This window comes from Gossypium arboreum, chromosome 5 (assembly GCF_025698485.1).
Source record: "Gossypium arboreum isolate Shixiya-1 chromosome 5, ASM2569848v2, whole genome shotgun sequence".
Taxonomy (NCBI): Eukaryota; Viridiplantae; Streptophyta; class Magnoliopsida; order Malvales; family Malvaceae; genus Gossypium; species Gossypium arboreum.
The window spans coordinates 21,918,941-21,934,853 of NC_069074.1; the positions used below are offsets into that span (position 1 = coordinate 21,918,941).

The following is a 15,913-nucleotide window of genomic DNA, read 5'->3' on the forward strand; positions in this document are numbered from 1 at the left end:
TTAATGTTAAAAAAAGTCATCAATTTATCTCCCATATTAATTATTAAACTTTTTGGAAATATATACTAAATAATAATAATTCTACAAAGCATTTAATTATAATTTTTTTCCCTATATTTTAGAAAAGATATATTTAGCACTATATATAAAATAATTTTAGTAAAATAACAATTACCGTAATTAGAATTTATAGAGAGCCTATAAATAAATTGTCTGCAATAAACAACACAGAATAAATAATATTTTGAGTTATCGTTCAAGAAAATTTTGAAGGTATCATTTTAAATTTAAACTTTGATTTATATTCTATTATTTAGTTTTTGTAAATTATGTATAATATATATTTTTACATTTTTAAAGCTTAAAAAATTCTCAAACTTTAAAAAAAAAAATTAATTTTTTTCTCAATTAAGCACTTAAACTTTCAAAATATATCAAAATGCCATCAAACTTTTTCAAAAAAGCAATTAAGCCTCTACTCTCTTTTTCACTCAAATGGGTACTTTAACTTTCAAAATGCATTAAAAGACTTTTAAAATTAAAAAATAAGCAATTAAGCTCCTACTCTTATTAAAAATTAGAAAAAGATTATAAATAATAATAAATAATAAATTTTAATAAAATTTTAAATTTTATTAAAATTAGAATTTTTTACAAAAATCGTAACAAATAAAAATTGTAAAATTATATAAAAATCACAAAAAAATTTAACGACCCTAGTTTAAATCAATTAAAGTCATCACGTGTAGCAATACAAACATGACATATGGTGAAAAATGATAAAATAAAAATAAAAATTATAGAAAAATTTATAAAATGTTTCTTTTAGTACGATAATTTTATAATTTTTTACAAAATTTATATTTTCTTACATTTTGTATAATTTTCTTACGACTTTATAAAATTTTATAATTGTTTATATTTTATTACTATTTTTATATTTTTAATAGTTTTTAATAGTTGAATTTTTTATTTAAAATTTAATCATATTTATAGCTTTTAATTTTAATTTTATAATTTTTAATAAAAGCAATGGTTTTTTTAAAAAGCTTTTTGCACCATTAACACTATTTTTTTGGGTAACCCTTAAGCGTATTTTGAATCTTCTGTTTTTATTGACAATAACTCCCCTATTGTAATCAAATGTGGTGTGTTTTTATTAAGCTGTACGTGGAAGAGTTTTCATCGCAGTAGATAAAAACAAATATCGACTGGTTATCAGAAAATTTCATCCCATAAAAGTCAGGTAATAGCTTTTCAATTTATCCTTTTGAATTATTTTACTTTACATTCAATTTTTTATTAAGTGTTATTACAAATTACACTTACAATTTTCAATATTGATTTTTTTAAATAATAATAAATTCCAGGATCGAAGGTTCAATTTCATCAAAAAGAATTAGATTTGAATTCATACAAGAAAAATGATTATGAAGATTTATTTCATGTTTCTATTTGATTTATTTATGTAATCAATTTTCCATCTAATTTAATATGGTTTTCCTTATTCTTTATTGACATGTAAATGATGCCAAATTTGTGTAAATTTGATTTTTTTCAATTACTTGATTATTTGTATTTAGGGTAAACTATACTTGATCACTCAATTATGCTTATGTTTTTGCTTTGGTCACCTAACTTTAATAAATTTAACCTTTCTCATTTACAAATTCTATCAATTTGATCTTCAAACTTCCTAATCAAAATTTTAATTTTTAAAACTGAAACATTCCACATCTATAAATTTATAAAATCTCAAAAAAAAAAAAACCTTCTTCAATTATGAGCCGTTTTCCAAGTCAATTCCTAATACTAATGAGTTTATCTTAAATCTTTATTTTCTTTTCTTTTCTTTTTCATTAGTTTTCTTCTAAATATAATATTTTATAACCCTTTCATTGATAAAATTTTGGCTAAAGAAAATGAAAACAAAACCCTTTAAAAAAAAACACTTCAAACTTACTCTTATTGTTATCAGTATGATAATTCTTTCAAGGTACAAAGAAAAAGTCTTCAAAGTTGGTCATTGAAATTAGAAATTAAATCTAGAGTTAAAAACATAGCTTTGAAAAATCCAATGGTTCAATTAATAATTATGTAAGAGAAAATATATATAAACTGATTAAGAAATTATTATGTGTTATATTTATTTTTAATTATTAAATCCATAATAAGTAATATGTATCACTAATAATCTAATTTAGCGTCAAATCATTCACCAAGTTAAACTAAAACTAAATTTATGTTAGTTAGAGTGAAAAAAAAATATTTATAAAGATATAAATTATTTATATAAATTTATTATATTTTTATTTTTAAAATTTTCTATTATTTTTAATAGTGTTTAGTTAATTTCTAACAACGACTTATTAAAAATAAACAAAAGGGTTATATATACTAAATTGAATAATTTCAACCATAAATAAAACAATTTAGAGGTGTGAAATGCTTTTATTTTAAAACTTGGAAGCTTTAGTTAGGAAGTTTTAGGATCAAATTGATAGAATTTATAAATATGAATGGTTAAATTTATTGAATTATTTAGAATTAGGATCAAATTGATGAATAAGTAAGTATTGAGGACTAAATATGTTATTTTACTAGTTAGAAAAATGCTTTTAGTTATCAATTTACGGTGCCTAAATTAAATTTTTTAAAGTTAAGTGATCAAAACATGAGCGTAAGTATAATTAGGTGACTATTTATATAGTTTACCCTTATATTTAATGTGTTGTATAATTAAAATTTATTTTCCAATGCCTTGATTATTTGTACTTAATAGAAATTAATAAAAATGTTAACTTTTGATATCAAAATAAAATAAAACTTCTGAGATAAAAGCAAATGTAAAAATACAGCAATAGATCATATCATATTGGCATGAAACTAATGCAAATTTTAGTACTATAATTCTAATTTATTAAAATAATATTACTTTGTCAAATTAATTTATCCATATTAATGCAACAATTAAAAATATCATATTAACATGAAATAGTTGCATTGTTATTAAAGTTTTGTCTTCTTATTGTAATTCACCAAAAAATAAATATTTTAATTATTAAATTAGACATTTAATATGTTTTACGTAATTATATGTTTATTATATAAAATAAGCTAAATATATTTTTTAAATCATATAAGTAGAAGCTTTTATTGCTTACTACGCCATCTACTATAATCTTAATTAATATGTAATACTCGCTATAATGTTAATATGAGAGTCTTAATTAATATATACTACTTCTTTTAATTTAAGATTGAATTTAAATACTTTTAATATTTAGAATCACTTTTAAATTGAAATTTTTCTATTAAAAATTATGCTGAGTTATTTTTAAAGGAAAATTTATAATTTAAATTAACTCCACTTTTTAATTAACTAAAACATATTTCTTATAATAATTTAATTTGACATATTATTTTAAAATTTTAAATTAAAATATCTTAAATTGAAGTAATTTAATATGTTTTAATTATTAAATATAATCAATTCATGCATCGCATGGGACAAAAGCTAGTTTTATTTAATTACATTAACATTCCATATTAATCAAGCCTTGGTTCTTATGTTTATACAATCAAACGCATCAGTTTAGTGCAAATTTTCTGGAAAGAAAATGAGCACTTTTGGCCGAATTGAGTGAGATAGTAAATAATTAATATGACTTTATCCAGATTATATAAGTGAAATGTTAACAAGGAAATAACGACAAGACAGAAAATGATAGTCTGTCGCTTTGGCACGTTTCACTTTGCCGTTTTGGCACGATTTTGAGGGTTTTCTTTTCTCTTTCTTTTTCTTTACTGTTTTTGCGTTTTCTGTTGCAGTTTTGCTTCTGGTTATGTGGTGTGGAGAGGTTTTGATTTGCTATGTGAGTGATGGAACGTGGTATTGCGGATCTGAATCTAGAGGATGCAAAGGATGAGGCTTTCTCTTTGCCGGAGGAATCAGAAGAAAAAAATTCTGCGTATAGTTTCTGCTTGGTGGGATGTTTCCTTACAGCGTGGTCCATTTTCCAGCCTTGATGAATACTTTGGCAAACATTTAGCATTCATTGGAAGGGGTACAAATATCAGATCTGGGGGAAAAACGGTTTATTTTCAATTTTTTCAATGAAATAGATATTTCTCGTGTTATTACAAGTGCTCTTTGGACTTTTAATAACCACCTCTTGATTTTTCATCAGATTCAGGAGAATGAAGACCCGATGTCTATCTCATTGGTGTATTCAGATTGGTGGGTTCAAGTCCATGACTTGCCTCCGGGTTTTTTTAGAGATTCAATGGCGGTTCTGTTTTGAAATTTTGTTGGCAGATTTCTAGAATATGATACAAAGTAGGTTCTTAATGGATATAGGAATTTCATGCGTATATGTGTTCAGATTGATGTGCGAAAACCTTTGAAACGAAGAAAGAAAGTTATGATTGCTGAGTCAAAGTTCTCTTATGCAAATTTTAAATATGAAAAATTAACATTGTTTTGTTTTTTATGTGGCTGTCTTAGAAATGGTGAGAACTTTTGTCTGGTGAGATTACGTATTGGAGCACAAGAAATGGAGTTTGGGTGGGATCTATCGTTGAAAGCTCAAGCGAGGAAGGCTTTCACGATCAACAGCATCTGGCTAAGGGATAAGGGGGACAGTTGTCATTTTGGAAAGCCTTAGTTTGAGCAGCAATATAACCATAATTCAAGTCAAAATCAAGGACGTGAATTATGGGGTAATTTTAATAATATCCTTGGGATAAATTTGGAAGGTTCCAAATCTATTGAAGAGTTGAATGAAGACCAAGAAGGGGGGAAATTTCGTCATATTGATGGAAAGAGTGTGAGGCATGGGAAAATTCAAATGGTGGGACCTGCTCTAAATGATGATGTTTTAAGGAATGTTCCGGGGCGGAATGTAACACCCCTATCTCATAACCGTCACCGGAATAGGTAAGGGGCATTACCAGACAGACAGAACATCACAGATCCATACAGAATCACAGATATCACATAATATTAATGCATAAGCAATTCAACAATTCATCCCTTATGGATGTCTCCAAGACCTAAGACATACTTTTAGAAAATGTCGGGACTAAACCAGACACGTTCAGAATTTTCAGAACTTAAAAAAAAAATTCAATTCTATTGAGGTCACACGCCCGTGTGATCAGGCCGTGTGCCTTACACGGGTACCAGACAAGCCCATGAGGTCCAGCCGTGCCAAAATAAAGTATACATATTGACTTTTACACACGGCCGTGTGATACTTAATTGGCTACTGACTTAAGCCCACGGCCATATGACACGCCCATGTGTCTTAACCGTGTGATCTTAAGAGGTTACTGCTTTGCATACACGGCCACAAGGCACGCCCGTGTTCCCTGCCCATGTGGCACAATGCAGGCTTGGTTTAAGCCAACTTGCCACCCCTTTTTGGGTCATTCCTACCAGCAATATTAAACAACATTTATACCAAAATATTTATCCAAAACCATCTCAAAACATGCTTCATTATAACTAAATCATCATCATTCAATAACCTATTCAAATCCATACCAAAACATATTAAAAATCTTATTACAACAACATGCCAAAATGCTCATTTCATAACTCACTTATGGCATCTTCTAACTCATGCTAAAACTTACCATTTCCTCAACTTGGCATATTTCAAAATGACCACCACATACAAGGCCATATAACCATTACAAGCATACACAATTTAGCATCACAAACCATTTACCAAAACTAAGCACAAACATACCATTTGCTAGCCAACTCTCATGGCATAACATATATACATATCAAAACTTAAATACATATACATTCTATCCTATACATGCTATACTTAAAAATATTTACACTTTCAAAAGTACCAAAATGAGTTCGATAGTATGGTGACAATCCTCGACTATCCCCGAGCCTTGAGTAGCTAAGATAACTGTAAAATAGACAAAAATCACACAGAGTAAGCTACAAAGAGCTTAGTAAGCCAAATACAGTTGGTCTAACTATTAAAGCATATAAAGTACAAATCAACAGTAAGAATTCACAGAATAGTTCATGAGCCTAACTATGCTCATTTGCTTGTATACATGTCATGTTTTATTTCCATGATTTCATACATACTACGCATTCATTATTTCACAGAAACAGAGTCTTTCATATTAAAAAATTTACTACTATACAAACGTATCTGTATAGATTATACATTTCATATATTCATTCCCATATGTCGTACTCTATCATCAGATGGTTCAGAAAAGATACAGATACTCATAAACGGGTACAATGCCAACGTCTCAGACGTGGTCTTACATGTAATTCAGTATCGATGCCTCTGTCCCAGACAGGGTCTTACACGAATTCAGATATGATACCGATGTCCCAGACACGATTTTACACGATATTTAGGATCGATGACAACGTTCCTTTAAAAACATACAGAGCTTTTCAGATACTAGCATATTATCAGAATTTACTCGGAATTCATTCATCAGGCTCTCATAGCCGTCCAATACAGATTATAACTAGTATATACAACATTCAATCAATTTAACACGTAATTGTATTTTGAATTACCTCGTACGAATTTCAGATGGAAACGAGTCGACTATTCAACTATATTGGACTTCCCTCGATCTAAGTTCGATTTTCTTTGTTCTTGATCTAATACAATTCAAATTCAACCATTCAATCATTCATTTCATGCAAAATAATCCATGAACACATATTTAGGGCACTTTACATTTTAGCCCTTACATTTTCACACTTTGACAATTTAGTCTATTTTTCACAAATATGAAAAATTCACCAAGACTATAGCTTGGCCGAATATACATATCCTCCATACAAGCCCAAATAACATATTTAATTCACAATTCAGTCCTTCAAAACCTCATTTTCACAAATTAGCCCAAATAGCTCTATTCCATAAAAAATTCAAGAACAAAGCATGATAATATCACCTATATCTTTCATAATCCATATAAAAACATTACAAAGCTCATATAATCATCAATGGCACATTTCATAATCTTCAACAGAAACAGAAATTCAGACATGGGTTTTGAATAACACGAAGCAACGATCACAGAAACGTAAAAATTTTCAAAAACAGACGAAAATTCATACCTTAATCAAGGATTAAGCTAGCCAAAACCTAAAATGGCTTTCAACACATTCATGCAATTTGTTTTCTTTATTTCATGTTAAAGCACGAATTACCATTGTATCCCTCATAAATAAACATATCAATTACATAAAACAATGTCATTTATGACCACTCATAAATTCGATGGAGTAATTGCCACATAAGGCCATAATAATCCAAAGCAATGCCAATTAAACACATTGAATATATGGCATGCAAATTTTATCATTTATGCGAGTAAATCATTTTTCATAATTAAGCATAGAAACAGACAAATTAAATCACAGAAACTTCGAAGATATAAATTCACATATCACAGACATAGAAAATAATATTAAAATATTTTTTCAGAATCGGTTACGTGGTCTTAAAACTACTGTTCCGATTAGGGTCTAAATCAGACTCTTACACGGAAGGGGCTTTTGACTGAAATGGAGTTGTCAAATATGGAATGCGAATTAGAAGACGCTCAAATAATTAATGAGGAAGGAAAAAAAAAGACAAAGGTCTGATTTTTTAATCTCTAATGTTTCTAATGGACAGGATTCGTTAGAGGTTTGTGGTGGGTGTTTCGCTCAAAATCAACAAGTATCGGCGGCTACCATTGGGCAAGCCGACCCACAGCAATGAAGTTATTTTGTTGGAATATTCGTGGATTGGGGAGTCTGCGAGCAGTTAGAAGACTTCAGCACATGCTAAAAATTTATCATTTCCAAATTGTCTTATTCATTGAGGCTAAATTGAATACTAATAGAATGGAAAGGGTTAGGAAACGGTGTGGATTTTTTAACGGTATTGACGTTCCGGCTGAAGGTTCTCGAGGAGGATTAAGTCTAGAGTGGAATGGGGGACACTTGGTCAATTTGAAGAGTCTCTCAAAAAATCACATTGATGTGGAAATTCAAGAAGATGAAGGAAAACATCGATGGCTGTTTACGGGTTTTTATGGGGCTCCGGATGTTAGAAATAAAGTAGAGACGTGGGATTTACTTAGACGGTTGGGGAGAAATAATTCATTGCCTTGGTTGGTTAGGGGAGATTTTAATGATATTCTCCTTGCACATGAAAAGCAATAAGGTATACCAAGGGAAAAGGCTAAAACTGAGGCATTTCGTAGAACGTTAGAGGATTGTCTTTTGGAGAACATTGGTTTTTCTAGTCCCTGGTTTACTTAGGAAAAAGGGGCGAATTTTGGAGTGGAACATTAGGGAAATAATTGATAGAGGAGTTGCTACGGATACTTGGCTTTAAACTTTTCCAACTTATTCTCTGGAGCATCTCCCGCACTCTTTCTCAGCTCATTGTCCTTTGTTCTTTGAAACGAAGGTTGGTAAGAAGGGGAAAAGTCTTATTCGATATCATTTTGAATCTTGGTGGGTCCTTGAGGAGTCGTGTGAAGAAGAAATCAGAAAGCTTTGGGAAGAAAGTTCTGGATCTTATTTTAATCGCATGTCAACTCTTGTAAACGGTTTGAAAGTTTGGGCAGGCAAAATTCAAGCCAAACAAAGGTACGAGGTGAAAAGGTTAAATAGAAGACTTGAGGAATTGAATGGTGATAAGAGATCAGATGGGACTTTGGCGGAACTTATGGAGGTTAAAATTCACTTGAATATGGAAATGAATAAGGAGGAGAGATATTGGGAACAGCGTGCAAGAGTGAACTGGTTGCGAATGGGTGATAAAAACACTTCATTATAAATGTGCCTCGCAGAGAAGGCATACTAATCGAGTTAGTGAGCTTTAGAGAATTGATGGGTCTTTTGCAACCAATGAGAGAGAGATTGGGGATATTGCTTAGGCATATTTTTTCGACTTATTTGAATCTAGAGGAGTTCAAGATGTGAAGCACATACTCTTAGAGATCAAATCGTGCATATCAGATAGTATGAATCAAAGTCTGATGGCCCCTTACACAGAGGCTGAAATTGCTGATGCATTGAAAGGAATGAGGCCTACAAAGACTTCTGGTTCTGATGGTTTTCCGGCGATTTTTTATCAGAAATTCTGGCATATCATTAGTAAGGATACTAGTGAATTTTGTTTGGATGTGTTAAATCATGGTCACTCGTTGGATGAAATAAACAGAACTCAGTTGGTGTTGATTCCAAAACCTGCCAATCCTATTAATCTGAAAAACTTTCGCCCTATCAGTTTGTATATAGTGATCTATAAAATTATCGCTAAGTCCGTTGCCAATCATTTACAAAAGGTGTTGGATGGTTGTATCGATGACTCTCAGAGCGCGTTTGTTCCTAGAAGGCTCATTACTGATAATGTGTTGTTGGCATACGAGGTACTTCATTCTTTTAAGAACAAAAGATCAGAGCGAAAAGGTTTTATGGCCTTAAAACTTGATATGAGTAAAGTCTATGATAGAGTGGAGTGGCATTTTATCAAATGCGTAATGTCTAAGTTGGGTTTTGCAAATGGGTTTATTGATTTCGTTATTCGCTGTCTTAATTTTGTTCAATACTTTATCTTAATTAATGGAGAAGAAGGATTGAGCTTTAGGTCTACGAGGGGTTTACGTCAAGGGGACCCACTAAGCCCTTACTTATTCTTATTTTGTAGAGAAGGTCTGTCAGCGTTAATAAGACTGGCTTGTCAGGAGGGAAAGATTTGTAGAGCCAAGGTGTACAGAACTTCTTCATCAATCACCCACCTCATGTTTGCAGATGACTGCATTCTATTTGGGGAAGTTTCGAATAGGGGGATAAGTATACTTCAAGAGATCCTTAGGGAATATGAGGTTTGCTTGGGGTAGTGTGTTAATTTTGAAAAATCCATGATTTTTTTCAGTTCGAATGTAAATGATCATGATAGGAACTTGGTGTTTCAGGTTCTTAACGTTCGGTGTTCAATTGACCTTGAGAAATATCTAGGACTTCCAAACATGGTGGGACGAAAAAAGAAATTTACTTTTCAATGTTTGAAAGATAGACTGAAACAAAGGATTAACAGCTAGAGCATTAGGCATATTTCACGAGGTAGAGAGGTTTTTATAAAAGTCGTTTTGCAAGCAATTCCCACATATACGATGGCTTATTTTCTTTTGCTAAAATCTTTGTGCACGGAGTTGGAAAACATAATGAGCTCTTTTTGGTGGAATAAAAGTAATAGGAAGAGAGGCATGCACTGGTGTGATTGGAAGTCCTTAAGCCCACTCAAAGAAGAAGGTGGGATGGGTTTTCATGATTTAAATTTTTTTAATATTGTAGTTTTGGCCAAACAGGGTTGGCGTTTGTTACGTAACCCTAATTTATTACTAGCGAGTACTTTGAAGGCAAAATATTATAAGGATTCTGATTTTTTAAAATCCAAATTGGGTAATTTACCTTCCTTTACCTAGCAGAGTTTGTGGGTAACAAAATGCCTCCTTTTGAAAGGACTGGGTTGGAGGATTGGTGATGGGCAGAAGGTCTCTATTTGGGATAATGTGTGGGTTCCTGGAAATGATGTGCTTAGTGGTCAGAATTCAACTTCTAATTCGAGGCTATTAGAAGTCGCAGATTTGATTGATACTAGTACAAAGAAATGGAATGCTGAGTTGATTTCTAATAACTTTACGGAGACGAATGCTGAGAGGATTTTATGTATCCTTTTGTCTTTGAGTTCACATGAGGATCTTATCATCTGGCGAGATGAACCTACTGGAGAGTATTCGGTTCGAAGTGGCCACAAAGTTCTCTCACATGTTGGGCAGACTCAAGTACAGGACAGTTACGAACTTTTTTACAAGAGACTATGAAATTTAGATTTACCCTCTAAAATTAAGATTACAGTTTGCCACCTATCGAAGATGTCAAAAGGGAGCGAAAACGAGGGAGCACTTGTTCAAAAATTGTCCTGTTGCAAAGGAAACATGGGAGAGGTTAGATATTGTTTGGCCTGTCTCAGAAGAAAGTACCGAATTCATTGAATGGTTAAAAAAAATTTTTGAATCTAATTCTTTGGGCATGTGTAAGAGGTTTGCGTGCACATTATGAGGGATTTGGACGTCTAGAAATAGATTTATTCATAAGGGAAAAATGCGATTGAGGATCCAAATTGCATATTTTGTTACAAACTACCTAAAGGAACTTAATGGGGTGAAGCAGGTTTTACCTGACAGAAGAATCCATACAACCAGATAGGTTGCTCCATCAGGGCTATGACTGAGGATAAATTTTGACGCAGCTTTCAATAGTCAAAGAAAGGAATTGTGTTCTGGGTTAGTTGTGACAGCCCTAAAGTGACCCTAGTCGGGAAGCGGATTCGGAACCGCTAAACCGAGTCACCAAATTATTTGAACATGATATTTATTGTCTAAAATATGTGATTATGAATGTGTGAAAGTTTTAGGCTTCGATTTAGTAAATTGCATGCGAATTTAGTCAAAAGGATTTATGTGAGAAAATTTAGAAATGTGCTAGGCAAATGTAAAGTGGCCTAATAATGCATGTTGTAGAAATGGTGGGTTTGCATGTAAAATTGCCCAATATTTGAGCTAATGGCCGGCCATGCTATGAGTGGAAACATGTCACAAACATGTTTTATAGTGATGTATGTTAGGAACAATAAAATAATGAGTATGGGTAATAAAGAAATGGAAAAAGGAAAAAAAAATGTGTGTGGTTGCCCCCCTCCATTGCCGTGAATAGAAGAAAGAAAAAGAAAAAAAATGTGTCCATCCTTTTTTCATTCTTCTTGACCGAAAATTCAAAGGAAAGAAGGAAGGAAATGTTGAAGAGATTCGGCCATGCTTGTAGCTAGGTGAAGGTAAGTTTGATATTGTGCCATGAGATTCATGCATGTTTTCTTTTGTTAGTTTAAGTTCTAACTAGCCCATGGTTCAAACCTTTACTATGTCATGGAGATGATATTCGGCTAAGGTGGATTTGTGTTGATGTTAATTGCATGCTAAAGGTGAAGCTTGTAATGATGCATGTGATGGTGGATTGATGACTCTTGAATCTCCTTTTTAGCATCCTTGAGTGAGACATTAAGTTCTTTGTTTAACCATGACTAAAATCGAAATGATATGGTGTTGTGATGCATTCGGCCAAGGTAGAAAGTAGAGAAAAAAAAAATATGGTTGTTGTTAGATGAAGTAGAGTCTAACAAATGAGCTCGAATGTGCATTAGTTGCTAGATGGAGAAGAATCGGCTAGCAAGTTGTGTGCTAAGGCCGAATATAATTTTGTATATTATGGGTAGCATGTGTTGAATTAATGGAAAGGAGAGGATGCTTTAATAGTGTATATATGTGTATTAGCCAAGTTTTGAACTTGAAACAAATGGTGTTTAGTCAATACAAGTGACCATACTTGTAGAATGTATTAAGTGTTGCAATCGGCCTTAGCATAGATGTGTATGTTCGGCCACATGAATGAGTACATGAGTTGATGTGTATGTTTGGCCATAGGTAGCCTATTGATGGCTTTAGCTTGACTTAGAAAATTCTGCCAAGGGGGAAATATTAGCTAAAATGTTGAGTTTGATTCGGGATTCCATATATATATATATATATGTGACTCTAATGCCTAAAGTATATATGGGCTAAGTACCTTGAGCTTCTCTTTTGATGTTCGAATGAATTGTATTAAATTGCTTGATGTGATTAAAAATGCGTATGATCATTGTGTATTTGAGCTAAAAGGTGGCCATATGACCTATCAAATTCCTTGTCATATTCGGCCATAAGCTAGCAAAATGAGACTTTAATAAGTTAAATTTGTTTGAATTAGCTCAAGAGCTTAGAGGCCCACAGTTGGATAAGGAAAGGAAAAAGTGATCGAATAGCCGTTGAAGCCGTTCGACAACATCCAAGGTAAGTTTTTGAGTAATAGAACTTAGATTATGATTTGATTAGATCATGCTCTTTGTATGTGGCTATTGAGCGAAATTGCAAGTGTGATAAGTGTCTTGTGTTTGAGTTTTGCTAATGAAAATAAAATACGGAATGTGTCATGATTTATTGTTAAATGTGCATGGTTATTCGAATGATGTCCGGGCTAAGTCCCGAAGGCTTTGTGCTAAGTGACTATATCCGGACTAAGATCCGAAGGCATTTGTGCGAGTTACTAAATCCGGACTAAGATTCGAAGGCATTTGTGCGAGTTACTAATCCGGGCTAAGCCGAAGGCATTAGTGCGAGTTACTAAATCCGGGTTAAGTCCGAAGGCATTTGTGCGAGCTACTATAACCGGGCTATGTCCGAAGGCATTTGAACGAGTAGCTATATCCGGTTAAATTCCGAAGGTACGTGATTCGGGAATGAATGATCTTGCTGTAAAAATTTCAGTTAATACGCTTGTGAAATCCCAACAATGAGGTATGTTTCGTATGTGCTCTGAATTAGTTGAGCCCTTACAAATAAGTATTCGCTCGTTGATAAATGAGCTACCGGCCTTTGGCTAAGTTGATCTTTGTGCATGAATATAAGGGTTGGTATGTGAAGTAAGTATGATATGGAGAATTTGTGCATATGAAATTATCTGTTTAGCTACATGAATGCTATACTTTGGTTGTGTTTAAATTCATGGCTCAAACTTACTAAGCATTAAATGCTTACTCCGTTTTCTTTGATTTTCATTTTATAGATTTTGGTTCTTCACTATCGGACTCGGATTTTGAAGTCGAAGTCGCCCACACTATCAAAGCTCATTCTTGGTATACTATTTTGGTTGAACTTTGAAATGGCATGTATAGGACTACCCTTTTGTTGTAGGTCATGTACCTTTCGGTTTTGTGTAAATTTGGATAGCCATGCGAAAATGGCTTAAGTATACTTTGGGCAGGGTATTATAATCATTGTATGTTGTTCATTAAGAGGTATGGAAATGTTTGGAAACGATTAGCCATTGGGATGGTTAATCATGATCATATTTTGTGCTATTTATGTTTAAGGGCTAGTTGAATCATGGAAACTATGAAATAGGTAAAGCCTACCTTAAAGACAGATGCTGATAGCTGCAGTGACGTGGATGTGAAAAATCACTAAAAATAGTAAGAATGGAATTAAATAGTGAATAAATTATGTAAACGAACCTTGACGAGTCTATTTTCATAGGAGAGTAACGAAACGATCATATGAACAGTATGTTAAGAGATATTTAAGTTTTCGTGAGACAGGGCCAGAACGGTTAATGGAGTCCCTGTTCCGACTTTGGAAATTCATTATAAATTTACCAGAGCTAATTAGAAGTCATGCCATATATTTACAGATTCCTTTTCGAGTCTAGTTTCCGTAGAAACAAACGGCATCAGTATTGAAGCCCTGCACAGGGAGATATCCAAATCGTAATGCAGGAAGGTCAGTGTAGTCGCACCCTGTAACAGGGGAGACTTTAACTAATAAACTGTACTAATTGGCTTGACCAAAAATTCTAGAAAAAAATTTGTGGATGGATATATGAGTCTAGTTTCAGGGAAAAATTACGAAACTGATTTTCGAGTTGTGGAACTCAAGTTATGATTTTTAAGGTGACAGTGACGCAATTAGCCAGCTGTCTGGAAAATTTTCAAATGGACTGTGAAAATGAGTGGATTAAGCCGTTAACTCCTCGTGTCCGACTCCGGCAACGGTCTCGGGTACGGGGTGTTACATTAGTGGTTAGAAATGGAAAAGAATAAGTTATTTGTTCAAAAACTATCATAAATAATAATATACCGTCTGCTTTTGCAACCGAGGTGTTGGTGTGTTATCAGGCACTAGATCTGGGATTTCAACTCGGCCTGAAGGGCGTGGAAGTTTAGGGAGACTCTAGGTCAGTGATTCATAAGCTGCAAGAGAAGAAAGAAGATAGATCTGAAATTGCTGTGTATATTGAAGATTCAAAAAAAAATGAGTTTGAGTTTCAGATATTGTGCTTTTCGCTTTCTCAATAGGGAAGCTAACGAGGTTGCTCATCTTATTGCTACTGAAGACATTAAGAATGGGGAAAATACTTATCTGTTGCAGAGGATTTCTTCTGGTGCTGAAGCGAAGGTGATGGACGATCGCAGATGGACAAAAAACATGCAGGTGACAAAGGTTTGGCAAGCTGAAGAGGAGTCTGGAAGGGGTTATATGAGGATATCTGATCGTTTTTTTTGGTGGTTTTTGTTTTGTCAAAGGGATTGCGTATAAGAGAAGGTTTTTGTTTTTCGGGGTGATATTTGTTGGATTTGACGGGTGGTAATAATGATTCTGATAACTTTCCCTTTCAGTTTTGTTATTTTCAAGAGGGGGTTTATTTGTTGGCTACAGCTGGGACGAAGTCTCTAGAGCTCCCCCGTCGATTCTGCTGCTAGTCTTAATTGTTGTTGGGCCGTTTTTTTATTTTGTTAGTTTTGGTTTTTTTCATTTTTTTGGACCTTTTCATGTTTGGGGTCTACTTTGGTTTTGTTTTGGATTTTATGTTTGGGCCTGATTTCAACGAATATCCGGTATTTTCTCAAGAAAAAAAACATTCCATATTGATTGGGTCATTCCTTCTTTAACATTAAAGATATAATCTTTATTATCATTAATTGGTCATTAACAAAGTATAAATAATTAATAATAAATATTATGTAATTTAGTTATATTTAGTATAAATAATTTATAGTAATTTAGTTTATTATTTAGTAGTTCAAAATTATTAAGAAATTATCTATAATTATATTTAAAAATCTGTCCTAAAATTAAAATACCATTTTGTATAAAAGTGTTTAAAAAAACTTAAATCGAACATTTTAGAAAGATAATTAGATTTGAATTTAATTATTTCTAATTACCTATAAGAATTTAGGAGGGTCTAATTATA

At 32.6% G+C, this 15,913-nt stretch overlaps 1 long non-coding RNA gene across 1 annotated transcript; it reads right to left on the reverse strand.

Annotated features, from left to right (window-relative positions):
* Positions 1-5,713: 5,713 nt before the first annotated feature.
* On the reverse strand, positions 5,714-14,952 carry LOC128292691 (uncharacterized). The gene is made up of 3 exons (XR_008282632.1): positions 14,797-14,952; positions 6,575-6,661; positions 5,714-5,933 (listed from the first exon to the last, which is right to left on the reverse strand). It is a non-coding gene; the product is annotated as an uncharacterized LOC128292691 (long non-coding RNA).
* Positions 14,953-15,913: the final 961 nt, after the last annotated feature.